Source organism: Eriocheir sinensis, chromosome 4, assembly GCF_024679095.1.
Source record: "Eriocheir sinensis breed Jianghai 21 chromosome 4, ASM2467909v1, whole genome shotgun sequence".
In the NCBI taxonomy this organism is placed as follows: Eukaryota; Metazoa; Arthropoda; class Malacostraca; order Decapoda; family Varunidae; genus Eriocheir; species Eriocheir sinensis.
Genome location: NC_066512.1, coordinates 3,556,026 through 3,582,544, shown reverse-complemented (window position 1 = coordinate 3,582,544; position 26,519 = coordinate 3,556,026).

Here is a 26,519-nt window from a genome sequence, read left to right as displayed (position 1 = left end):
TTCCTCAAACTATCTTTAGCATTAGTTAGACATCATCTTGACTATGCGGTTCAGTTCTGGTCACCCTACTATAGAATGGATATCAAAATGTTAGAATCGGTGCAGAGGAGGATGACTAAGATGATTCAGGGGTTGAGAAACTTGCCATACGAGGAAAGACTCAAACATTTAAACATGCATTATCTAGAAAGGCGAATGGTGCGTGGAGACATGATCGAGGTTTATAAATGGATGAAGGGCTTTAATAAGTGAGACATTCATAAGGTTTTGTTGGTAAGAGAACCGGGTAGGACACGAAGTAACGGGTTTAAACTGGATAAATTCAGATTCAACAGGGACATAGGCAAAAATTGGTTTACTAACAGGGTGGTGGATGAGTGGAATAGGCTCAGCAGTCATGTGGTGAGTGCCACACAGTCACATTCAAAAATAGACTAGATAAATTCATGGACAGCGATATTAGGTGGGGTTAGATACACGGGAGCTTAGGGTCAAAGGAGCTGCCTCGTACAGGCCTACCGGCCTCTTGCAGACTCCTGCGTTCTTATGTTCTTATGTTCTTATGTTTCTTCAATGATTCAAAAACTCAATTTCTCCACCTATCAACTCGACACAATCTTCCAAACACCTATCCCCTAATCTTCGACAACACTCAGCAATCACCTTCTTCAACAATAAACATCCTCGGTTTATCCTTAACTCAAAATCTCAACTGGAGACTTCATATCTCCTCTCTTGCTAAATCAGCTTCCTCGAGGTTGGGCGTTCTGTATCGTCTCCGCCAGTTCTTCTCCATCGCGCAGTTGCTATCCATATAAAGGGGCCTTGTCCGCCTTCGTATGGAGTATGCATCTCACGTGTGGGGGAGCTCCACTCACACAGCTCTTCTGGACAGAGTGGAGTCTAAGGCTCTTCCTCTCATCAGCTCTCCTCCTTCTACGCGATGTTGCCTCTCTTTCTATCTTCTATCGATATTTCCACGCTGACTGCTCTTTTGAACTTGCTAACTGCATGCCTCCCCACCTCCCGCGGCCCCGCTGCACACGACTTTCTACTCATGTTCATCCCTACATTGTCCAAACCCCTTATGCAAGAGTTAACCAGCATCTTCACTCTTTCATCCCTCACGCTGGTAATCTCTGGAACAATCTTCCTTTATCTGTATTTCCTCCTGCCTACGACTTGAACTCTTTCAAGGGGAGGGTATCAAGACACCTGTCCTCCCGATATTGATCTTTCATTCGGGCACCTCTTTTAATCTTTTTTGGGAGCAGCAATTAGCGTTTTTTTTTGTATTATTGTTTTTTTTTTGTGCCCTTGAGCGGCCTCCTTTGCTGTAAAAAAAAAATAATAATAAATTTATATATATATATATATATATATATATATATATATATATATATATATATATATATATATATATATATATATAGAGAGATAGATAGAGAGAGAGAGAGAGAGATAGAGAGATATAGATATATATATATATATATATATATATATAGATATATATATATATATATAGATATATATATATATATATATATATATATATATATATGCAGGAAGAAATAAAGATGAGGGAAGACTGTTCCAGAGTTTACCAGCGTGAGGGATGAAAGAGTGAAGATGCTGGTTAGCTCTTGCATGAGGGGTTTGGACAGTATAGGGATGAGTTTGATCAGAATGTCGCGTTAGGCGAGGTCGCAGGAGGGGTGGGTGGGGGGGGGGGCATGCAGTTAACAAGTTCAGAAGAGCAGTCAGCGTGAAAATATCGATAGAAGATAGAAAGAGAAGCAACATCGCGATGGAATTTAAGAGGTAGTAGACTATCAGTAAGAGGAGAGCTGATGAGACGAAGAGCCATAGACTCCACTCTGTCCAGAAGGTGTGTGTGACTGGAGGCCCGCCCCCCCACACCCACACACACACACACACACGTGAGATGCATACTCCATACGAGGGCGGACAAGGCCCCTGTATATAGATAGCAACTGTGCGGGGGAGAAGAACTGGCGGAGACGATTCAAAACGCCCAACCTCGAGGAAGCTGATTTTGTGAGAGAGGAGATGTGAAGTTTCCAGTTAAGATTTTGAGTTCAGGATAGACCGAGGATACTTAGTGTTGAAGAGGGTGACAGCTGAGTGTTGTCGAAGAATAGGAGATAGGTGTTTGGAAGATTGTGTCGAGTTGATAGGTGGACAAATTAAACGTTCTGCAGCCTCCTGTCTGCAGTCACGTACTACCTGTTGTGATGGTCTTCTATTGAAAGAAGTTGAATAATGCAGAGTGGAGTCGTCAGCGTATCAGTGGACAGGATAGTTTGTTATGGAAAGAAGATCATTGATGAATAAGAGGAAGAGAGTGGGTGATAGAAGAGAGCCCTGTGGAACGCCACTGTTGATAGGTTTAGGGGAAGAACAGTGACCATCTACCATCCCAGAGATAGAACGGTCGGAAAGGAAACTGGGGATAAAGAAACAGAGAGAGGCATAAAATCCGAAAGAGGGCAGTTTAGAAAGCAAAGACTTGTACCAGACTATATAAGGCTTTCGATATGTTTAGCGCAACTGAGAAAGTTTCACCGAAACGGCCAAGAGAGGATGACCAAGAGTCAGCGTTGAGGAAAGAAGAAGATCGGCTAGCAGAACTCTCCTACGGAACCCATTGCAATCAGAGGGCGTTGTAGAGTGGAGGTGCTTGAATCTCCAAGGATTGATTCAAAGCTTTCTTTAGATAGACAGGAAAGTAAACCTATAGAGCGATAGTTTGAGGGATTGGAACGGTCACCCTTCTTAGGCAGGGTGTCAGCACGGAAGCACAGTTTTTAAGGACAATAGGAGGCACTCCATCAGGTCCATAAGTCTTCTGAGAGTTGAAGCCAGAGAGGGCATAGAAAACATTATTAGGAAGAATCTTAATAATTGGCATAAAGAAGTCAGAGGAGGGATGAGTAGTAGGAATATGCCCAGAATCGTCCAGATTGGAGTTCTTACTGAAAGTCTGAGCGAAGAGTTCAGCCTTATAAACAGATGAGACGGTCAAAGGCTGCTCAGGGTTACGGGAGAGGAGGAGAGAGAAGGAAATTGAGGAGAGAGCTTTTGGCGAGATGCCAGAAGTCACGGGAAAAATTAGAGAAAGCAAGATTTTGGCATTTTCTATTAATGAAGGAGTTTTTGGTAAATCGGAGAATAGATTTGGCATGATTCCGGACAGAAATATAAAGATGATGGTCAGCAAGATTGCGAAGCCTCTTTAACCTTTTGTGAGCTGCCTCTCTACCTTTAATAGCTCGAGAATAAGTATGATTAAACCAAGGCTTTCTAGCATGAGGAGTAGAGAAAGAACGTGGAATGTATGTCTCCATTCCAGAGACAATCACCTCTGTGATGCGCTGGGCACACACAGAGGGGTTTCCCTCCTGGAAGCAGTGCATTCCACGGAATGGAGCACATCCTCAGGTCGTTCCACTGAGCTGAAGCAAAATGCTAGAAGTACTGCCTCTGGGTGGTGGGGTCCAGAGGATGTACAGGAGTGATAGACAGAATACAGAAGTAAGGTTGTAGATTGAGGAGCCCATTGAGAGAAATACCCTGACAGAGGCAGAAGGGTTAGAGGTAAGGATGATGTCAAGTATGTTGGGCCGGTCTCCAAGACGGTCGTGGGGATACGTGCAGAAGCTGAACCAAGTGCTCTAGATCGTTGAGAGGAGGAGTGAAGTAGCAAGAGGAATGGGACGAGGAATAGGGCGGAGGTCCGTCCCTCAATGCGAGTAGTTTCAGCGCGCTTTTTGATTCGCCGAGTTTGATGTCCCGACTTTGATCTGTTTCTTCACTCGGTCCCTGGCCACTGAAGAGCTGGACGTTGTGTTTGTTTTGTCAGGTTGAGGAAATTCTCTGTGTAAACCGTGTGTCCAGATCAAGACGTCCTCAGAGATTTACCTTTCTCTCCTGGGTCCATTGTGGGTGGTGATTGATCTCTGTTTGGTGTGTGTTACCTCGAGTGGGTTCCAGATAATGGCCATTTCTGTAAAAGGTTGTCTGAGTGGTATTGTTTCCGGCCAACCAATTAGACTCAATATCAATTTCTCCTAATAATTTTGTGAAGATTAATTAAGACGTCTTGGAGATACGATTTTTCTTTCAATGTTGACTGTTGTAATATGACTAATTGCTGGCATATTCAAATACTTATGATACCGGCTGGAGCTGCTCTGGATAGACATACCGAACGGGTTTTTCTGTGAAGCTCCCAGGTGAGGTATATATGGAGGTGAGAAGGAGCGAAGTTCCAAAGACTGCCTTTCCCATGTCCTCACCTAACTGTTTCCCTATTGTCTCACGAACAGGGAGAGAAAGTTCAGCATGTTTCTAAAAGACAGATCCTCTCTGATCCACACCGTACTACATTCTACGTCAACATTCTAATTTTCCCGTTTGTAAAAATGTAAGTCTAATTCCAAGATGGCGCATACTACACCAGATGTAAATAGCCCGAGTCCTCGCCTGGGGGACCATATAATGTCCCCCGTGTGAGGACTCCTCTGTTGGGGACCCGAGAGGTGTGTCTCGATAACCTCGAACCCTTTCTTCAATTTCGGCTTTAAAGAGTAATATCAAATGGATTATGCGGTCTTCGCCTAATTTTCCCGCGCTCATTCTGTGAACATCAGTCTTCCTCCTGTATCCAAACCTCACCTTCTCCTTACCGAAACATGTGTGTGTCGTGTGTGTGTGTGTGTGTGTGTGCGTGTCAAAGTCTAATCTGTTCCTCCTACTGAAACCTATCACAAATTTCAACCCAAAGTTGATGTGTCGTAACGTGGCAGGACGGACATCTAATCTTGTGTTCTCGTGCTCCAGCGACCTTGACTCTTCTCGTGAATTTTATTCCACCATAGAAGAATCAACCTAAGATGTGTCATTATTATTACTAAATACATTCATTTTTATCTCTCACCTAACGGTCTCACCGAATTCTATGGCCAAAAATTGTTTGACTATGTTGAATTCTAAAGTGAGCACATCTTGACCCACTTTCCTCTGCTCGAAATCTCCATCCTAGAGACAATGTTCACCACCAGCTTTGGCTTTACGCTATCATCCTTTCATACTGACCATCCTGGTGAATAACAAGCTTCACAACTTTGCTATCCTCAACGACCCAGAGCACGGGTCCATAGCACCCCACACGTTGTTCTCTGACTGTCTTGGAGATCGGCCCAACATTCTAGTTCCTTACCTCAAACCCTGTGTGTGTGTGATTCTGTGTGTCAAAACTGTTCTCCGTTGGGGTCCTCCGAGACTCAACTTCTCTTCTGCATCCTGTCCTATCGCTCCTGTACACCCCTCTCTGAATTCCCAATTTGAAGTAGTAACGATGCTCTTGGTCATTTTGGTTTCAGCCTCGAAGTTCGGAGAAAGACCTGAGGATGTACTCTTTTCCGATTTCCCGTGTGGAGAATGATTGACTTCCAGGATAGAGATTCCGTGTGTGTGCTCAAGCAAGTACAGAGGTGATTGTCTCTGGAATGGAGGCCTACATTCCTTTCTTCTCACCTCACAAAGGAAAAAGCCTTGGTTTAATCACGCATGTTCTCCTGCTGTCACTATGTGAGAGGTAGCTCAAAAGGCACCAGAGCCTTCAAACTAATGAATAATTATGAACTTACATTTCTGCCCGAAATCGTGCCAAATCTATTCTCCGACTAACCAAAAATTCTTTCATTAGAAAATGTCAAACCTTTGCTTTTCTAAATCCCTTCCTGTGACTTCTGGCATCTTTTACCAAAACATCTCCTCCAACTTTACTTTCTTTATCTTTCCTCCAGAGTCCTGAGGCAAACACTGTCAACACATCTATCTCTAAGGGCTGAACTTTCTCTCAACACTTTTTCAATAACTCCACTCGAAGATTCTGGGCATATTCTCCTAACTCATCCCCCTCTGACCCTTCTTTATGCCTGTTATAAAGATTCTTCAAAATGAAGGCTGTTTTCTTGTCCCCTTCAGTGGGCCCTAAAACTACTGAAGGCTTATGGACCGATGGAGTGCCTCCTATTGGCTCTTAAAACTGTGCCTGTGTGCTGTCACCCTGCCTGGTCAAACTTTTCTGCCTCTGCCTGTCAACATCTACTTTGAAGGAAGGAGAAGATAGGAATAAATAGACAGCCCAAGAGGAGAAGGGTGACTGTGGAAACATGGACTAGCAGGCAGCAGAAAGCCTGTTGGCTCATTACTAGGCTGCCTGCTTTCAGTGATTTAATCAATCCGTTTGCCATAGGAGTGGCTTGCAGAGAAGGATTAACGCACTTGTGTATCTACTCTTGGATACGTTCAGTTCACTGCTGATGCAGCAAAGTGGCGATCAATGCGGTTCTTGAATGAGTTGATGCTCTCTGCGCTAACCACTTCTGCAGGGAGGCTGTTCCAATGGCGAACCACTCTATTCGAGAAATAACTCCTGCCGATGTCGGTATTGCATCGCTTTGCTTGAATTGTTTTTCCGTTGTTTCTTGTTATCAGGTTAGTTTGTAGCGTGAAGAGCTTGGAGTGATCAACGTTGCTGAGCTTGTTCAGGTACTTAAAGACTTGTATAATGTCTCCCCGCAGTCGTCTCTTTTCCAACGTGAAGAGGTTGAGTCGCTCGAGTCGCTCTTCATAGGGCTTCGTCCTCAGTGATGGTATCATCTTCGTGGGGCGGCGCTGTACTCTCTCAAGTAATTCAATGTCTTTCCTGTAATTTGGAGACCAGAATTGCACGGCGTATTCCAAGTGGGGCCTTACCAGCGAGTTATACAAGGATAGCATAACTCCCAACGTCTTGTATTCGAAGTTCCTCGCTATAAACCCAAGCATTGTATTGGCTTTCTTACAGGCGGACTTGCAGTGTTTTGTTTGTTTCAAGTCTGCTGATGGTGACCCCGAGGTATCTTTCCTCTTGCACAACACGTAGTGGTTCGCCACCCATGTGGTATGTGTGATTGCTGTTTCTGGATCCGATATGCATTACTTTACATTTGGTAGTGTTGAAGGACATCTGCCATTTTTCCGACCACCGAGTGATCAGGTCCAGGTCTCTTTGGATAATTTCGCAGTCTGCCGTCGTGAGGGCCTTCCCACCCACCTTTGTGTCGTCGGCAAATTTTGAAAGATTGGATTTTAATCCTAGTTCTAGGTCGTTGATATATATGATGAAGAGTACGGGTCCCAGCACTGACCCCTGTGGCACTCCACTTGTGACCGGGAGCCACTCGGAGGCCTGTCCGTTGAGTACAACTCGTTGTTTCCTTCCAGTGAGCCAGTCTTTGATCCACGCTGTCAGATTGCCGCCTAACCCCGCCGACTTGAATTTCTTGAGGAGTCTTTTGTGTGGTACCTTGTGAAAGGCTTTTTGAAAGTCTAGATATATAACATCACTGGGGATATGATTATCCCAGTTTTCATAGATACCTTGGAAGAAGTCTAGTAAATTGGTCAAGCACGAGCGCTTATTCCTGAAACCGTGCTGAGCATCGGAAATGATGTTGTTGTCTTCAAGGAACCTAACGAGTTTGTCTCTGATGATCTTCTCGAGGATTTTTCCCGCCACTGAGGTCAAGCTGATTGGTCTGTAGTTTAGGGCCACGCTTTTGTCTCCCTTTTTGAAGATCGGTGTTACGTTCGCTTGTTTCCAGTCTTTCGGGACTTTGTTTTGTTGTAGTGACAGATTGTAGATGGCGGTGAGTGGCTTGAGGATTTGCTGCTTGAGTTCCTTGAGCAGCCTTGGTGACAAGTCGTCGGGTCCGGTGGACTTGTTTGTCTCGAGTTTGTCTAGGTACTTTTTCACATCCCGTTCGTCGATTGTGCCAATTTCTAGGGGAGTGATTCCCATCGGTGGGGTAGGGCTCTCGGGTACGGACTGGATGTTCTCGACCGTGAACACAGACGCGAAGTTTCTGTTTAGGATTTCGACCATTTGTCTGCTGTTCTGTGTTAGTACGCCACTTTCATCCTTTAGGGGACCGATATTGCTTTTTGTCTTCTTTTTGGTTCTTATATACGTGAAGAACTTTTTCGGGTTGGACTTGGCTTCGCGCGCAATCTGCTTTTCATAGCCGCGTTTACGCTGGCGAATGAGAGTTCTGCAAGCTCTGAGGCTTTGATGGTACTGTTCGCGAGCCTCGTCAGTGCTGTTTTCCTTTAGCAAGTTGTATTTTCTCTTGTTTAAATTAATCGCCTGTCGAACTTGGGTAGTCATCCATGGTGGGCTTGTGGCATTATTTGTTCTCCTAGTCTTCATGGAAACAGTTGTTCTCTCTACCTTTAGGAGTTTGTTCTTGAACCCGTTCCACGCGCCGTCCACAGGAGTGGGGTTCATGGGTTCCCAAGCTGTTTGGGTGAGCAGCTCACGAGCGAGATTAAAATTGGCTCTTTTGTAGTCTGGAATCCTGGACGTGTTTTTGGTGAGTTCATGGTCTGTTCTGATCTTTAGGCGAATTAGGTGATGGTCGCAACCAATTAGTTTTTCGCCGACCTGACATTCACGTGTGAGATCTGAATGACTCACGAGTACTAGGTCTAATAAGTTATTTTCCCCTGTCGGTTGGGTAACAATCTGAGTTAGAAAAGTGTCCTCTAACATTTCGAGCAGTCTGTTACCCTCCCGATCTCCAATCATCGTGGTCCAGTCAATGTTGGAACAGTTCAAGTCCCCGATAATGACTGACTGTTTGTTTTGTGTTATGGTGTGAATTTCCTCGTACAGCGCTTCGTCGTCCGCTGCTTGTTGCTTTGGAGGTCTGTAAACGGTTCCAATTGTTATTTTGTTGTGCTTGCTAGTCTCCAGTTCAACATATACAGTGTCATATTTCTCTGAGTCCTCTTTGGATATTTTCACGGCCGGGTATTTGTTCTTGACGTAACATATAACACCTCCTCCTTTCTTGTGAAGTCTGTTTTTGTAGAAGCTCTCGTATCCCGGAATTGAGAATTCGGTCATTAGGTGGTCAGAGGTGGTGGCCCACGTTTCGGTGATGGGAATCACGTCCGGTCTTTCTACGTCAACGTAGGCAAGTAACTCGTCCCGTTTGGGTATTAAGCTCCGCGCGTTGGTGTATAGGACAAAAATGTCCTTCTTGACTTCAACGCTTCGAGGCACAGTAGTCTGGTGTCTGCGTGTGTCTTCCGCTGGAGGTCTTGGTGCATGATGGGCGGTCTCTACTGTTCGGTTGTTTACGGTACTTTGGTGCCTCTCCCGCGCTCGGAGTTTTTTAAGTACAGAAGTACCTCCTCGTTCAGCAACCTACCAAGCCGTGCTGAGTCCACATACTTATCTATACCTCTTCTATATTGTCGTGAACTGAACATAATACTGCAAATAATTTTAAGTGACTATTACAACGAGGAGCTGAGTGTGAGATGGTGGCTGAGGCATTGGGCGGCAGCGCTGCTAAACAAAGAAAAGTGTGAAGTGCACCACGTGCTTTCCACAGTGGCCTTACCCATGTTATAATGCTCACTGCAGATTTTCATCGTCTATTTCGGTCTTGTTTGAGTTAACTAAAATGACAGCGTGTTGTGGTGGTGGATGAGTCGCGCAGGCAGCCCCACGTATAAACAAACGTATGTACATAAAACAATACTATTTGTGACGACTTTAAGGGCTACGTGAGAATCGGACACCATACTTGTTGGAATTAGGTGGAAGTGTTTTGCCATTTACAAAAAAAAAAATAATCAACAATTTGAATGAGTGTTACTTTATCATAAACGCATTTAGATCAATGAAACTTGGTAAAAAAAAAAAAAAAAAAAAACTTTCTACGTGTATCCTTTTGAACATGAAATATTAACATGATAGTCACCTAAATATTTTATTCAAATATTTTTTTATATAAAAACATTACCCACGTCCGGTATCCTTGAATATTACCACTTGTGTTGACATATCCCCTGCAGTGCAAAAACTTGGCAGTTTGCATTAAGTTTTTCTTATACTTGTGTGTATGATATGTGACAAAATTATATAGAAATCGCAAGTCACCTTGGTTTTCTTTGTCTGTAAGAGATGGGACAGGTAAAATGGATCTATCTTACATTTGATGCGTATGTACATGATGTGTATAGTGCCATACAGATTTATCACACAATTAAGAAAGCTGATTTTGGTTAACTGTACAGACATGTTGAAGACGATTTTTTTTAGATGCTTAGTGATGTCCCGGGGAGCATGCAAGCGGAATGAAGTAGTGTAATAAAATACCATCAAGATGAAGCACGTTGAACTGATCTATAAATCATTACTAGATGGAAGAAACCATGTTGACAAAGACGTGCCTTATATTTCAGGAAAATTCAACTGAAAAAGATCCTAACACTGATAATGTCCGAAAACGAATTCTTGACACAAGTAACATTCAAGATGACTCGGCAGCAAAAAGACTGACTTCTGAACTTTATTGACAGTTTTGTATAACCTGTCCATAATAATTGTAATGAAATGTCCACAATGCAACGTATATTGGACAGGATATCTGCAAAAAAAGTGCATAAAAGAAGTGGATTCAAGTGGCTCAGACAATCTTGGTTATACGTAGGTCGTCTCGTTCTAAACACTTAGAAGTCCTCCCAGCACATATGTATCCAGGATAGATCGATACTATAATACACCTGGCATTCTCTGTGACAGCAATGCCCACAAGAAAAAGTATGTGAAGTACAGAATTAGTGAATCAGATCGAGCAGCTTAGTTCCTCTCAGCAACAAACTTAGTTTCAAGATGCAGTTTTCACTACTAGTTGTGATCTGCAAAAACCCAGCTCGGTGTTTGGTGCTGACATATATTACCACAATAAGTGCATGGTTAAGTACATAACTATACAAGTATGAGTCACAGTCCAATGGTTGATGATGGTTATCATTTTCTTTTCGAAGGACAAATAAAAGTCCTGGACCTGACAAAGCATATCCTATACTGCTTAAAGAAACAAAGAGCGAAATACTTTCCTTTCTCACAACCGTATTCAATATGTCCTTGCGACAAGGCATCGTCCCTTCGGATTGGAAAAAGGCTAACGTGACACCGATTTTTAAGAAAGAAGAGAAAAAAATACAAGGTAATTACAGGCCAATTAGTCTAACTTCAGTTGTAACATGGAAACGCAGGCAACAGAAAGCCTATTGGCTCATTACGAGGTTGCCCGCTTTGGTGATTTAATCTGCTCGACAGCCTGGGGCCTGGGGAGCAGATGAAAGCACCTCGACATTGAGGAGCAGATGAAAGCACCTCGATATTGAGGAGCAGATGAAAGCAACTCAATATTCAGTTTACTCCCGACGCAGCGAAGTGACGGTCGATTCTATATTTGAAGGAGTTGATAGTATTCGCATTTACTACTTCTGAAGGAAGATTGTTCCAGTGACGGATGACTCGGTTTGAAAAGAAACTCCTTCCGATGTCTGTGTTACATCGACTAGACTGAATGGGTAAACCGTTATTTCTAGTTCTTAGGTTGGTTTGCAATTCAAAGAAATTGGAGTAATCGACGTTATTGAATTTTTTCAGATACTTGAAGACTTGAATCATATCTCCTCGTAGGCGTCTTTTCTCTAATGTAAAGAGATTGAGTCGCTTGAGTCGTTCCTCGTACGGTTGAGCCCTTAAGGTTGGTATCATTTTCGTGGCGCGTCGTTGAATCCTTTCCAGTAAATCAATGTCCTTTCTGTAATTAGGAGACCAGAACTGTACTGCATACTCGAGGTGCGGTCTTACCATGGAATTATACAAGGATAGCATCACGTCTGGCGTTTTACACTCGAAGTTCATCGCTATGAACCCGAGCATAGTGTTGGCTTTGTTGTATGCTATTTTACAGTGATTCGCGTGTTTCAGGTCACTGCTGATAGTGACTCCAAGATCCTTTTCCTCCTGCATCGCTTGCAGAGGTCTCCCATTCATGTGGTTACTATTTCTGGACCCAATGTGCATGACTTTGCATTTGTCAACATTAAAGGACATTTGCCATTTTTCCGACCATTCGATAATGTGATTGAGGTCTTTCTGAATGATTTCGCAGTCGGTCTTTGTGAGGGCCTTTCCCCCCACCTTAGTGTCATCAGCAAATTTCGATATTGTGGATTTCAATCCTGATTCGAGGTCGTTGATATATATGATGAAGAGAATGGGTCCCAGCACTGACCCTTGAGGCACTCCACTAGTGACTGGAAGCCAATCGGAAGGCTGTCCGTTGAGTAGTACTCGTTGTTTTCTGTCGGTGAGCCAATCTCTTATCCACGCGATCAGATTGGCTCCAATGCCCGCCGAGTGCAGTTTCTTAAGGAGTCGCTCGTGCGGTACCTTGTCGAAGGCTTTCTGAAAGTCCAGGTATATAACATCACTGGGGATGTGGGCATCCCAGTTCTTATATATACCTTGGAAGAAGTCTAATAAATTCGTTAGGCAGGAGCGCTTGTTTCTGAAGCCATGCTGGGTGTCGGAGATTACATTATTGTCTTCTAGAAACTTAACAAGTTTGCCTCTAATAATCTTTTCGAGTATTTTTCCTGCCACTGATGTCAAACTTATGGGCCTGTAGTTTAATGCAACGCTTTTGTCTCCTTTTTTGAAAATTGGTGTTACGTTCGCCATCTTCCAGTCTTCCGGGACCTTTTTCAATTGAACAGACTGGTTGAATATGTTAGTGAGTGGCTGAAGTATTTGTTATTTAAGCTCTTTTAATAACCGCGGGGACAAACCGTCAGGTCCTGTTGACTTGTTCGTGTCGAGTTTATCCAAATACTCTTTCACTTCTTGGTCGCATATTGAGTCAGTTTTCAGGGGCGTGATTCCCCTCGGCGGGTCAGGGTTCTCGGGCATGGTTTCGATGTTCTCGACTGTGAATACGGATACGAAGTTACTGTTGAGGATTCTGGCCATCTGTTTACTGTCCTGAGTTGCAGCTCCAGTCTCGTCTGTCAGGGGACCAATATTGGATTTTACTTTCTTTTTCGACCTGATGTATGTGAAGAATTTTTTTGAGTTTGTCTTGATGTCACGCGCTATTTGTTTTTCGTAGTTGCGTTTACTACTCCGAATAAGGGTGCGACAAGCTCTGAGGCTGTTGTGGTACTGAGTACGGGCTTCGGCCGTGTCATTCTCTTTCATTAGGTTATAATTCCTTTTTTTTAAGTTTACCGCCCTTTTTATTTCTCTGGTCATCCACGGTGGATCTACGGCACCATTTACTCGCCTGGGTTTCGTCGGCACTGTAGCCTTTTCTACTCCCAAAAGCTTATCTTTGAAGTTGTTCCACACGTTGTCGATTGTATTGTCGGTTAGGTGAAGTTGGTCCCAGGTATCAGAGGGAAGCAGCTCACGGGCTAGGTTGAAATTTGCTTTTTTGTAGTCTGGTAGGTAGGTAAGCTACTTGAGAGCATAATTAGAGACAAAATTGTGAGTTACTCTGAAAGCCACTCCTTAATTGGGGATTCACAACATGGCTTCCGTAACAAAAGATCCTCCTATCAAACCTTTTGACCTTTTATAACGACCTCTTCTCAGCTTATGACGTAACCAAATCATTGGACATAGTCTATCTTGATTTCCAGAAAGCGTTTGATGAAGTCCCACATCATAAATTACTTTACAAATTAAAGCAAATAGGTATTGACGGTCAAGTACTGCTTCCAGGAGAGACCCCTCTGTGTGTGCCGAGCGCATCACAGAGGTGATTGTCTCTGGAATGGAGGCATACATTCCACGTTCTTTCTCTACTCCTCATGCTAAAAAGCCTTGGTTTAATCATGCTTGTTCTCGTGCTATTAAACATAGAGAGGCAGCTCACAAAAGGTTCCAGAGCCTTCGCACTCCTACTAACCATGAACTTTACATTTCAGCCCGGAATCGTGATAAATCTATTCTCCGACTTACCAAAACCTCTTTCATCAATAGAAAATGTCAACACCTTGCTTTTTCTAATTCTTCCCGTGACTTCTGGCACCTAGCCAAAAATATCTCCACCAATTTCACTCCTTCCTCTTTCCATCCTCTCCTTAACCCTGACGTGAGCACTGCCATCTCATCTATATCTAAGGCTGAACTCTTCGCTTACACTTTCTGTAAGAAATCCACCCTGGACGATTCTGGGCATATTCCTCCTACTCATACTCCCTCTGACTCCTTTATGCCTGTTATTAAGATTCTTCATAATGATGTTTTCTATGCCCTCTCTGGCCTCAACTCTCAGAAGGCTTATGGACCTGATGGAGTGCATCCTGTTGCCCTTAAAAACTGTGCTTCCGTGCTGACACCCTGCCTGGCCAAACTCTTTCGTCTCTGCCTATCAACATCTACCTTTCCTTCCTGCTGGAAGTATGCCTTTGTACAGCCTGTCCCTGAGAAGGGTGACCGTTCCAATCCCTCAACCCACCGCCCTATAGCGTTACTTTCCTGTCTATCTAAAGCTTTTGAATCAATCCTTAACCGGAAGATTCAAAAGCACCTTTCCACTTCTAACCTTCTATCTGATTGGCAGTATGGGTTCCGCAAGGGGCGTTCTACTAGCGATCTTGCTCTCTTAACTGACTCTTGGTCATCCTCTCTTAGCCGTTTCGGTGAAACTTTCTCAGTTGCGCTAGACATATCGAAAGCCTTCGATAGAGTCTGTTTTTTTTTTTTTTTTTTTTTTTTTTTGTTCTTTTGTTTTTTTACGTCTTCCCGGTGGGGCCTGATGGTCGGCCCAAGGCTTCTTCCAGGTGGGGCCTGATGGTCGGCCCAGCCCGTTCTGGCGCAGGCGAGTGTTTATAGTGGCGCCATCTTGCATTGGCTCATGCTGCCCCCCGGAACTCGTTCTTGATTCGCTTGGACGGCTTCCTCTAGAGTCCGCGTTGATGGGTGGTCTTCAGGACAGCATGTGGGTAGTTTTAAGCCACTCGGCGGTGACTGAAAAATCCGAGTGGTAGCGTGGGGATTCGTACCCGCGTCGTCCATCACGCGGTGAATGTGGGCCCAGTACGCTACCAGTTCGGCCACCGCCTACTCTTTGCTTTCTAAACTGCCCTCTTTCGGATTCTATACCTCTTTCTGTTCCTTTATCTCCAGTTTCCTTTCCGGCCGTTCTATCTCTGCGGTGGTAGACGGTCACTGCTCTTCCCCTAAACCTATCAACAGTGGTGTTCCACAGGGCTCTGTCCTATCACCCACTCTCTTCCTGTTATTCATCAATGATCTTCTTTCCATAACAAACTGTCCTGTCCACTCATACGACTCCACTCTGCATTATTCAACTTCTTGCAATAGAAGGCCATCCCAACAGGAAGTACACGACTCCAGACTGGAGGCTGCAGAGCAGTGCTACCAGCGCTTGAAATTTTTTTCAAGATCTTGAAATATTTACCCTATCCTTGAAAGCTTGAAAAAAAAAAGTTAAAATTCCTAAAATCTTGAAAAATCTACAGTGACTACATAAAAGTCGCATAAAATGAGAGAGAGAGAGAGATTTTATGTGCGGTCTGTTAGTATTGCCACACTCCTCAGCGAGTGTTGAAAGAGTATTTTCGCAGTTAAATTTGATTAAGACAAAACAAACAAACAGTTTGAAAATTCGAAGTGTAGCAGGAAGGCTTCTAGCCAAACAAGCCATTACACGACAAAATTCTGTATGTTTCACATGGAATCCTCCAACATCTGTAGTGCAAGATGTAAAAAATGGAAGCTGCTACAGGAGATATACGCAGTCATTGTCAAAGCAGTCCACAGTAACACTTTCTTTTGATTCTGACTGCGAAGATAACGTGTAAGATATGTTTGTATTATTTTTTTTAAAGAAAGGCTCAAGGCACACAATATTGTTCACGGAAATTTTTTTTATTTTATTTCATATTAATGTACTTCGAGGAGTAGTATCTACAATAAAGATTTTCTTTATTTTACCGTTTATTTGCAATACCCGCTTTTCATTCTGTAATAAAGCAGCATTATACTGTATAGTCAGTTGTACTGTTAACATATTATGTTATTTCAATATAAATATGAAGATTTAGTAGATAATAATAAATTATGGTCAACCTTGAAAAAAAAATACCGATCTTGAAAGATTTCTACGACCTATCTTGAAAGATTTTTTCCCAACCGCTGGCAGCACTGCTGCAGAGCGCTTAACCTCAGACCTTGCTATCATTTCCGATTTGGGTAGAAGGAACTTTGTGTCTTTCAATGCCTCAAAAACTCCATTTCTCCACCTATCAACTTGACACAATCTTCCAAACACCTATCCCCTATTCTTCGACAACACTCAGCTGTCACCTTTTTCAGCACTAAATATCCTCGGTCTATCCTTAACTCAAAATCTCAACTGGAAACTTCACATCTCCTCTCTCGCTAAATCAGCTTCCTCGAGGTTGGGCGTTCTGTATCGTCTCCCCCAGTTCTTATCCCCCGCACAGTTGCTATCCATATGGTTTCACGAATGTAGATAGATCAACATTGTTTATTATCGATGACACTTTGAGAACGAGGAACAGTGGCATAAAACTTAAATGTAGACAAGTAAACTCAGACTGCACCAAAGTTTTCTTCACCAAAGTTGTAGTGCGAGAATGGAATAAGCTCCCACCTTCAGTGGTCCAGTGTAACACGATTGACTCCTTTATAAACAAGCTCGAGCGTCCCTTCCTTCAACTTAATATTAATTAGAGTGGAAATGCAACGTTTTGGAGCCATCTGATTAATGTAGAATCAGTTAGGTTTAAGGACAGACCACCTAATCTAGACCATGGGGTCTGTGTGGTCTGATTTTTTATGTAAATCTATGTAAACCCCATATACCGTCATTATCTATTGTGCTATGCGTTTTTACGTGGGACAACAGTGAGCTAAATGATTATTCACTTCAGACGTAATCCTTCATTCTTACCTTATTGCGACTTCCAAAAGGAGCCCAACGACGAAGATGACAAAAGCGCTTGAAACCACCAGCACCCACACCTGCATCAATCAAAATGTATGTATGTATAAATGTATGTATGTATGTACATATGTATGTATGTATTCATGTAAGCATATATATATATATATATATATATATATATATATATATATATATATATATATATATATATATATATATATATATATATATATATATATATATATATATATATATATTTATTTATTTATTATTTTTTTTCCATCCCTGCCTATAGCGCCGGTAGGCTTTCTTCAGGAGCCTGGTGGTCGGCCCAAGCCCGTCATGGCACAGGTAATTTTTTTTATTGTGGCGCCAGTTATGCTTGGCTCATGCTGCCCCCGGGAACTCATTTTTTATTCACTTGGACAGTTTCTTCTAGAGTCAGGGTTGATGGGTGGCCTTCAATACAGCATGTGGGTAGTCTTAGGCCACTCGGCGGTGACTGAAAAATCCCAGGTGGTAGCGTGAGGATTCGAATCGACGTTGTCCATGGCGTGATGACTTTATATATATATATATATATATATATATATATATATATATATATATATATATATATATATATATATATATATATATATATATATATATATATATATATATATATATATATATATATATATATATATATATATATATATATATATATATATATATATATATATATATATATATATATATATATATATATATATATATATATATATATATATATATATATATATATATATATATATATATATATATATATATATATATATATATATATATATATATATATATATATATATATATATATATATATATATGTGTGTGTGTGTGTGTGTGTGTGTGTGTGTGCGTAAGTCAGTCAGTCAGTTAGTCAGTCAGTCAGTAAGTCAGTAAGTAAGTCAGTCAGTAAGTCAGTCAGTTAGTCAGTAAGTCAGTCAGTCAGTCAGTCAGTCAGTCGATAAGTAAGTCGATAAGTAAGTAAGTAAGTCAGTCAGTCAGTCAGTCGATAAGTAAGTCGATAAGTAAGTCAGTAAGTCAGTCAGTCAGTAAGGCAGTCAGTCAGTCAGTAAGTAAGTCAGTCAGTCAGTCAGTCAGTCGATAAGTAAGTCAGTAAGTACGTAAGTCAGTCAGTCAGTAAGTCAGTCATTAAGTCAGTCAGTCAGTAAGTAAGTAAGTAAGTAAGTGTAAGTCATTCATTCATTCAGTCAGTCAGTCAGTCAGTCAGTCAGTCAGTAAGTAAGTAAGTAAGTGTAAGTCATTCATTCATTCATTCAGTCAGTCAGTCAGTCAGTCAGTAAGTAAGTAAGTGAGTCAGTAAGTAAGTAAGTAAGTAAGTAAATATTTATTGTTATCAAATCATATATATATATATATATATATATATATATATATATATATATATATATATATATATATATATATATATATATATATATATATATATATATATATATATATATATATATATATATATATATATATATATATATATATATATATATATATATATATCAAGGAATATCTTTAACTGACAGAAAAACATCTCAACAAACCACTTGTGCAGGAATCGAACCTGTACTTTCTGAATCAGGTGGCATGGTTGGTATGCGCCTTGATTTCTATTCAGAAAGTACGGGTTCGATTCCTGGCACAAGTGGTTTGTTGATATATATATATATATATATATATATATATATATATATATATATATATATATATATATATATATATATATAAACATCGTAAAATTAGTAACGGTCTGTCAAGCCGAAGCTCTATGACAGACGTGATTTTGTGCATGTTTGAACATATGATTATGTTAACACAAGATTACATGAAGTGTGTAACAGTGACCTGGAGATTACAAAAGAAAATAAAGAAAATTAATTAAAACTTTATGTAGGAGATTAGTAACATATTATTTTTCCTCAAATATTGAGATAGTACTTGATCTAAGGAGAATTTTATGCTCTAAAGGAAGACTATTAAATAACTGAGGGCCGAAACTTATCATACTGTTTATCTGCACTATTCGGCATCTTTTGATAGAAGACCCACCTAACAGAAACTACATGATTTCATGCTTAACCTCGGACTTTACTGTCATTTCCGATTGGGGCAAGAACTTGATGTACTTCAACACCTCAAAAACTCAGTTTTTCTACCTATCCACTCGACACAACCTCAGCCTTCCAAACACTTCTCCCCTATTTTTCGACAATACTCAACTGCCTCCTTCTACACTAAACATCCTTGGTCTCTCCTTAACTTATAATCTCAGCTAGAAACTCCTATCCCCTTTTTTACTAAATCAGCTTCCACGAGGTTGGATGTTATATATCGTCGCCGCCAGTTTATTCTCCCTCCCAGATGCTATTCATATACAGGGGCCTCAGGAGCCTCGTCCACCCTCCGATGGAGTAGAGTCAAAGGCTCTTCGTCTCATCAACTCCCCTCCTTATACTGACAGTCTTCTACCTCTTAAATTCCGCCACCATGTTGCATCTCTTTCTATATTCAATCAATATTTTCATGCTGACTGCTCTTCTGAACTCGCTAACTGCATCCATTCCCCCTTCCCGCGGTCCAGCTGCACTCGACTTTCTACTCCAGCTCATCAGTTGATCTCAGGTCTTCAGTTGACCTCAGGTCTTCAAGCTGTACGAACTTGCCCCAGCTAGCTCTTGGTTGACTATGCCTGGTGTGAGTGAGAGGGAGGTGTGTGGAGGTGGGGTGGCTGACGGTGGTGCAGTGGAGTGTGGGGACGCGGCCAGTGGTGTGGCTGACGGTGGTGCAGTGGAGTGTGGGGACGCGGCCAGTGGGATGGCTGACGCTGGTGCAGTGGAGTGTGGGGACGCGGCCAGTGGTGTGGCTGACGGTGGTGCAGTGGAGTGTGGGGACGCGGCCAGTGGGATGGCTGACGCTGGTGCAGTGGAGTGTGGGGACGCGGCCAGTGGGGTGGCTGACGGTGGTGCAGTGGAGTTGGTGAATTCTCTCTTGAAGAGTTGGAGAAGATAGTGGAGGCCATGAAGGAGGAAAATCGAGATATCCGTTCAGCAGGTCCTCAGACAGGCAATGTACGTTGTACACAGTCTGAAGATGGGGGCAGGAAGGTGGTGGAGAGCCATGGGAGCCGCCTAAGCTGAAGAAGTCTACTCCTGAGGGTGTGGAGTGCCGCAACTCCTTCTAGGCTCTCCCTGAGCCGCGGGAGTAGGAAACAGTGAAGGAACAGGAGGTGAAGGAGAGAAGGGCAAATGACAAATCCCTGCCCAGAGGTAACACTTTGGTTGTTGGGGATAGCCAGGTTAGGTTTTTAGATAGGGCCTTCTGTGGTAGAGATAAGAAGCGTAGGACCCGGGTGTGTTTTCCAGGGTCGGGTATTAGGGATGTTAGCGATAGGATAGAGGCGTGCATGGCAGGCGGAGGAGCCCTAAGGCGGAGGATCAGAAGTAGGTCAGGACCCAGAGCAGGGAGGGGCGTTAATCTCTGGTGAGGTCACTAGTCAGGTCAGTAGCTTAGAGGGAGAGTACAATAGTCTGGTCAGGGAGATTAAACTAGGTATCCAACAGTTTATTCCTCACAGGGAAGTCAGGTCAACAGGTAATTTACCTGCGATGGATAACAAACAGGCTGAAAAATGAAATAGGAAGGAAAAGAGGATTATATATTAGAATCACGAAGGGGGAAGCGCACCTAAGGGACAGATACAACGATTTATCTAGAACAGTAAAGAAAAGTACGCGTATAGGAAAACGTAATTATGAGATTAGAAATGCCAGGGAAGCAAAGACCAATTCAAAGGGTTTATAAGACCAAGGTCAGGGATAAGATAGGACCGCTTAAGTCAGGAGAATCACTGATAGATACAGATGAAGAAATGAGTGAGGCTTGAAACAGATACTTCTTAACTGTATTTACCAAAGGTTAGACGATATACCTCAGGGAGAACAGATTTTCAGGGGAGAAGAGGTTGAAGGATTAACTAATATTAACATAAGTAGGGAGGTCGTGATTAGACAGAAAGATAGAGTAGTTAGTAGGTAAGAAAACACCTACCGAAACGGGCGTAAGCCACTCCCGGTGAGGTATATACGGGAGGTAAGGAGGGTGCTGCAAGCCCACCAAAGGCCCCTCCCGTGTCCTCACTTTCCGTTTCCCTATTGTCTCATTAACACCAGAGAGTAGTTCAACATGCTCTCTAATGACAAATTCTCTTACTTTCCACACCACACTACATACACGGAACACACACACCAATTCCTCTTTTTTTTTTTTTTTCAAAGTAATAAATGGCTACTCCACATAAAGCCTCATAGTCCCCGTCTGGGAGGGAGGGAGGGGGGGGCGGAAATGCCCCCGGAGCGGACTCCACTTCCGACCGTCAACCCAAGAGGTGTCTTGATACCTCTTCGAACTTTCTCTCCGTTAACATCTGCAACATTCACGGTCTGCGTTCTAATTTTCGTTCTGTGGAGCACCATCTATCGTCTTCTAATCCTCACCTTTTCTTTCTCACCGAAACACAGGTTTCCGAGGCTACTGACAGCACTCTCTACTCTGTTCCTTCCAACTATCTCTATTCTAAATTTCAATCCAAAGATGAATGTTGCGTCTACGTACGCACTGACATCACTTGCTCTCGTGCCCACGACCTTGACTCTTCAGACTTTTTCACCATCTGGATAAGACTTCATTGTCATTCTATTACTAAATACATCTGTGCTGTTTATCTCTCACCTAACTCTACTAACTATAAAATAATCTTTGACTACTTGAACTCTAAAATGGAGCACATCTTGACCCGCTCTCCCTTCGCTGAAATCTTCATTTTAGGAGATTTCAATGTTCACCACCAGCTTTGGCTTTCATCCTCTTTCATTGACCAGCCTGGTGAACAAGCCTACAACTTTACTCCCCTCAATGATCTAGAGCAGTTGGTTCAGCACTCTACACGTATTCCAGACCGTCTTGGAGGCAGGCCCAACACACTAGACCTCTTCCTTACCTCTAACCCTTCTGCCTACTCTGTCAAACTATTCTCTCCGTTGGGCTTCTCCGATTACAACCTTATTTATGTATCCTGTCCTATCGCTCATGTACAGCCTCTGGACCCACCGAAGAGGCGATGCTTCTGGCATTTTGCTTCAGCTCGGTGTGACGACCTGAGGATGTGCTTTCACGATTTCCCGTGGAATAATTATTGCTTCCAGGAGAGAGATCCCTCTGTGTGTGCCCAGCGCATCACAGAGGTGATTGTCTCTGGAATGGAGGCACACATTCCACGTACTTTCTCTGCTACTCGTGCTAAAATTTAATTAATCACGCTTGTTATCGTGCTATTGAAGATAGAGAGGCAGCTAACATAAGGTACCAGAGTCTTCACACTCCTGTTAACCATTATCTTTACATTTCTGCCCGGAAGCATTCCAAATCTATTCTTCGACTTACCAAAAGCTCTTTCATCCATAGTAAATGTCAAAACCTTGTTTTTTTTCTAATTCTTCCTGAAACTTCTGGCACCTAGCCAAAAATATTTCCTCCAATTTCACTTCTTCATATTTCCCTCCTTTGCCTAACCCTGAGGGCAGCACCGCCGTCTCACATATCTCTGAAGCTGAACTCGGCTCAAACTTTCTTTAAAACTACACCCTGGACGATTCTGGGTATATTCCTCCTACTCATTCCCCCTCTGACTCCTTAATCCCTGTTATTATGATTCTTAAGAATGATGTTTAATATGCCCTCTCTGGGATCAACCCTCAGAAGGCTCATGGCCCTGATAGAGTGGCTCCTATTGTTCCTAAAAACTGTGCTTCCGTGCTGACACCCTGCCTGGTAACTCTTTCTCCTCTGCCGTCAACATGTACCTGTCCTTCCTGCAGGAATTACGCTTTCATGCAGCCTGTTCCTAAGAAGGGTGACCGTTCCAATCCCCCAAACTACCGCCCTATAGCTTTACTTTCTTGTCTACCTAAAGCTTTTGAATCAATCCTTAACCGGAAGTTTTTTTATTTAGTATCTATCCACTTCTGACCTTCTCTCTAATCGTCAGTGTGGGTTCCGCAAGGGGCGTTCTACTGGTGATCTTCTTGGTTTCCTAACTGACTCCTGGTCATCCTCTTTTAGCCGTTTCGGTGAAACTTTTGCTGTTGCGCTAGACATATCAAAAGCCTTTGATAAGGTCTGGCACAAATCTTTGCTTTCCAAACTACCCTCTTACATTTTCTTTACTTCCCTCTGTACCTTTATCTCCAGTTTCCTCTCTGACCGATCTATCACTGCTGTAGTAGATGGTCACTGTTTTTCCCATAATTCTATCAACATTGGTGTCCCACAGGTTTCTGCCTATCTTCCACTCTCTTTTTGTTGTTCATTGATAATCTTTCCAAAACGAACTGTCCTGCCGATGAAACTACTCTGCATTACTCAAGTTCTTGTGATAGAAGGCCAACCCAACAGGAACTAGACGATTCCAGGCTCGGGGACGCAGAACGTTAAACCTCAGACCTTAATATCATTTCCGATTGGGGCAAGGAGAACCTGGTGTCCTTCAACGCCTCAGAAACTCAATATTTTCACCTATCAACTCGGCACAACCTTCCAAACACCTATTCCCTATTCTTCGACAACACTCCGCTGTCCCCTTCTCCTACACTAAACATCCTCGGTCAATCCTTAACTCAAAATCTCTACTTTAAACTCCATATCTCCTCTCTCACTAAATCATCTTCCTCGAGGTTTGGCGTACTATATCATCTCCGCCAGTTCGCACAGATGCTGTCCATATACAGGAGCCTTGCCTTCCCTCGTATGGAGTATGCATGACATGTGTGGGGGGGCTCCACTCACACAGCTCTCTTGGACAGAGTACAGTCAAAGGCTCTTCGTCTCATCAACTCCCCTCCTAATACTGACTGCCTTCTACCTCTTAAATTCCGCCACCATGTTTTTGTTGTTTTTTTGCAGCACAGAGAGCAACTCAAGGGCAACAAAAAGAAGATGTAAAAAAAAAAAAAGCCCGCTAACTGTTGCTCTCATATAACGACAGGTATAGAGTGGCCAAAAGAGAGGTCAATTTCGGATGGAGAGGTGTCTTGATACACTCTTCTTGAAAGAGGTCGTCAGAGGCAGGAGGAAATACAGACGAAGGAAGGCTGTTCCAAAGGTTACAAGTGAAGGGGATGAAAGAATGGAGATGCTGGTTAACTCTTGCATAAGGGATTTGGGTAGTATAGGGATTAGCATGAGCTGAAAGTCGTGTGCAGCGGGACCGCGGGGGGGGAGGAGGCATGCAGTTAGCAAATTCAGAAAAGCAGTCAGCATGAAAATATCGATAAAAGATAGAAAGAGATGCAACATGGCGGCGGAATTTAAGAGGTAGAAGGCTGTCAGTAAGAGAAGAAGAGCTGATGAGACGAAAAGACTTAGTCATAACTCTGTCCAGAAGGGCTGTGTGAGTGGAATACCCCCCACACGTGAGAAGCATACTCCATACGAGGGCGGACAAGGCCCTTATATATGAAAAGCATCTGTGCGGGGGAGAAGAGCTGCCGGAGATGATACAAAACGCCCAACCTATCTATCTTTTGATATTTTCATGCTGACTGCTCTTCTGAACTTGCTAACTGCATGCCTGCCCCCCTCCCGCAGCCCCATGGCACTCGACGTTCTATTCTAGCTCATCCTTATACTGTCCAAAATCCTTATGCAATAGTTAACTAGCATCTATACTCTTTCATTCCTTTCACTGGTAAAATCTGGAACACCCTTCCTTCGTCTGTATTTCCTCCTGCCTACGACTTAGGAAACAATGTATTTGTGCGAGGAATATGTCCAATAAGGTATTAGGCTTTATTAACAGGACGGTAACAAACAAAAGGGAAGAGGTCATCCACAGACTCTTATTTAGCGTTAGTTAGGCCAAACTTAGATTATGCTGTCCAGTTTTGGTGCCCACACTATAGAATGGACATCAACATGCTAGAATTAGTTCAGAGGAGGAGGATCAAAATGATTCAGCGGCGTAGGAACCTCCCATACCAAGAGAGGCACAAACATCTCAACTTGCAGTCTCTAAAAAGACGAAGAGTGCGGGGAGATCTGATAGAAGTATTCAAATGGATCAAGGGTTTCAACAAAGGCGATACGTGTAAGTGAGAATTAGCAAGCAATATAGAACACGCAGTAATGGATTGAAATTAGAAAAATATATATTCAGGAGGGAAATAGATAGGGTGGTGGGGGAATGGAATAGACTCAGCAATCACATAGTGAGTGCAGGGACGATAGCTTCTTTTAGTTGAGTTGATATATATATATATATATATATCTATATATATAGATATATATATATATATATATATATATATATATATATATATATATATATATATATATATATATATACAGGAGGTGCCTGAGTCGTTAGCGTGCCGGACCCGCATTCGCAGCGTTGTTCACGATGGGATTTTTCAGTTACCGCCGAGTGGCCTAAGACTACCCACATTCTGTCCTGAAGACCACCCATCAACATGGACTCGAGAAGAAGCTGAGCAAGTGAAATCAAGAATGAGCTCCGGGGGGGCAGCATGAGCCAAAAATAGATTGCGCCACTATAAACAATTGCCTGCACCATGACGGGCTCGGGCCGACCATCAAGCCCATATACAACAGCCACCGGCGCTATAGGCCACATGTAATATATATATATATATATATATATATATATATATATATATATATATATATATATATATATATATATATATATATATATATATATAGGGTAGGCGGTGGCCGAACTGGTAGCGTACTGGGCCCACATTCACCGCGTGATGGACGACGCGGGTTCGAATCCCCACGCTACCACTCGGATTCCTCAGTCACCACCGAGTGGCTTAAAACTACCCACATGCTGTCCTGAAGACCACCCATCAACCCGGACTCTAGAGGAAACCGTCCAAGCGAATCAAGAACGAGTTCCGGGGGGCAGCATGAGCCAATGCAAGATGGCGCCACTATAAACACTCGCCTGCGCCAGAACGGGCTGGGCCGACCATCAGGCCCCACCTGGAAGAAGCCTTGGGCCGACCATCAGGCCCCACCGGGAAGATGTCTACCGGCGCAATAGGCAACAATAATAATAATAATAATAATATATATATATATATATATATATATATATATCTCTATCTATATATATATCTATATCTATATATCTATATCTCTATATATATCTCTCTATATATATATATATATATATATATATATATATATATATATATATATATATATATATATATATATATATATATATATATTTTTTTTTTTTTTCTTCTGCCTGGAATCGTGCCAAATCTATTCTCCGACTAACCAAAAACTCTTTCATTAATAGAAAATGCCAAAACCTTGCTTTCTCTAACTCTTCCCGTGACTTCTGGCATCTAGCCAAAAACATCTCCTCCAACTTCACTTCTTCATCTTTCCCTCCACTCCTCAGTCCTGACGGCAGCACTGCCGTCTCATCTATCTCTAATGCTGAACGCTTCTCTCAAACTTTTTTCTAAAAACTCCAATCTGGAC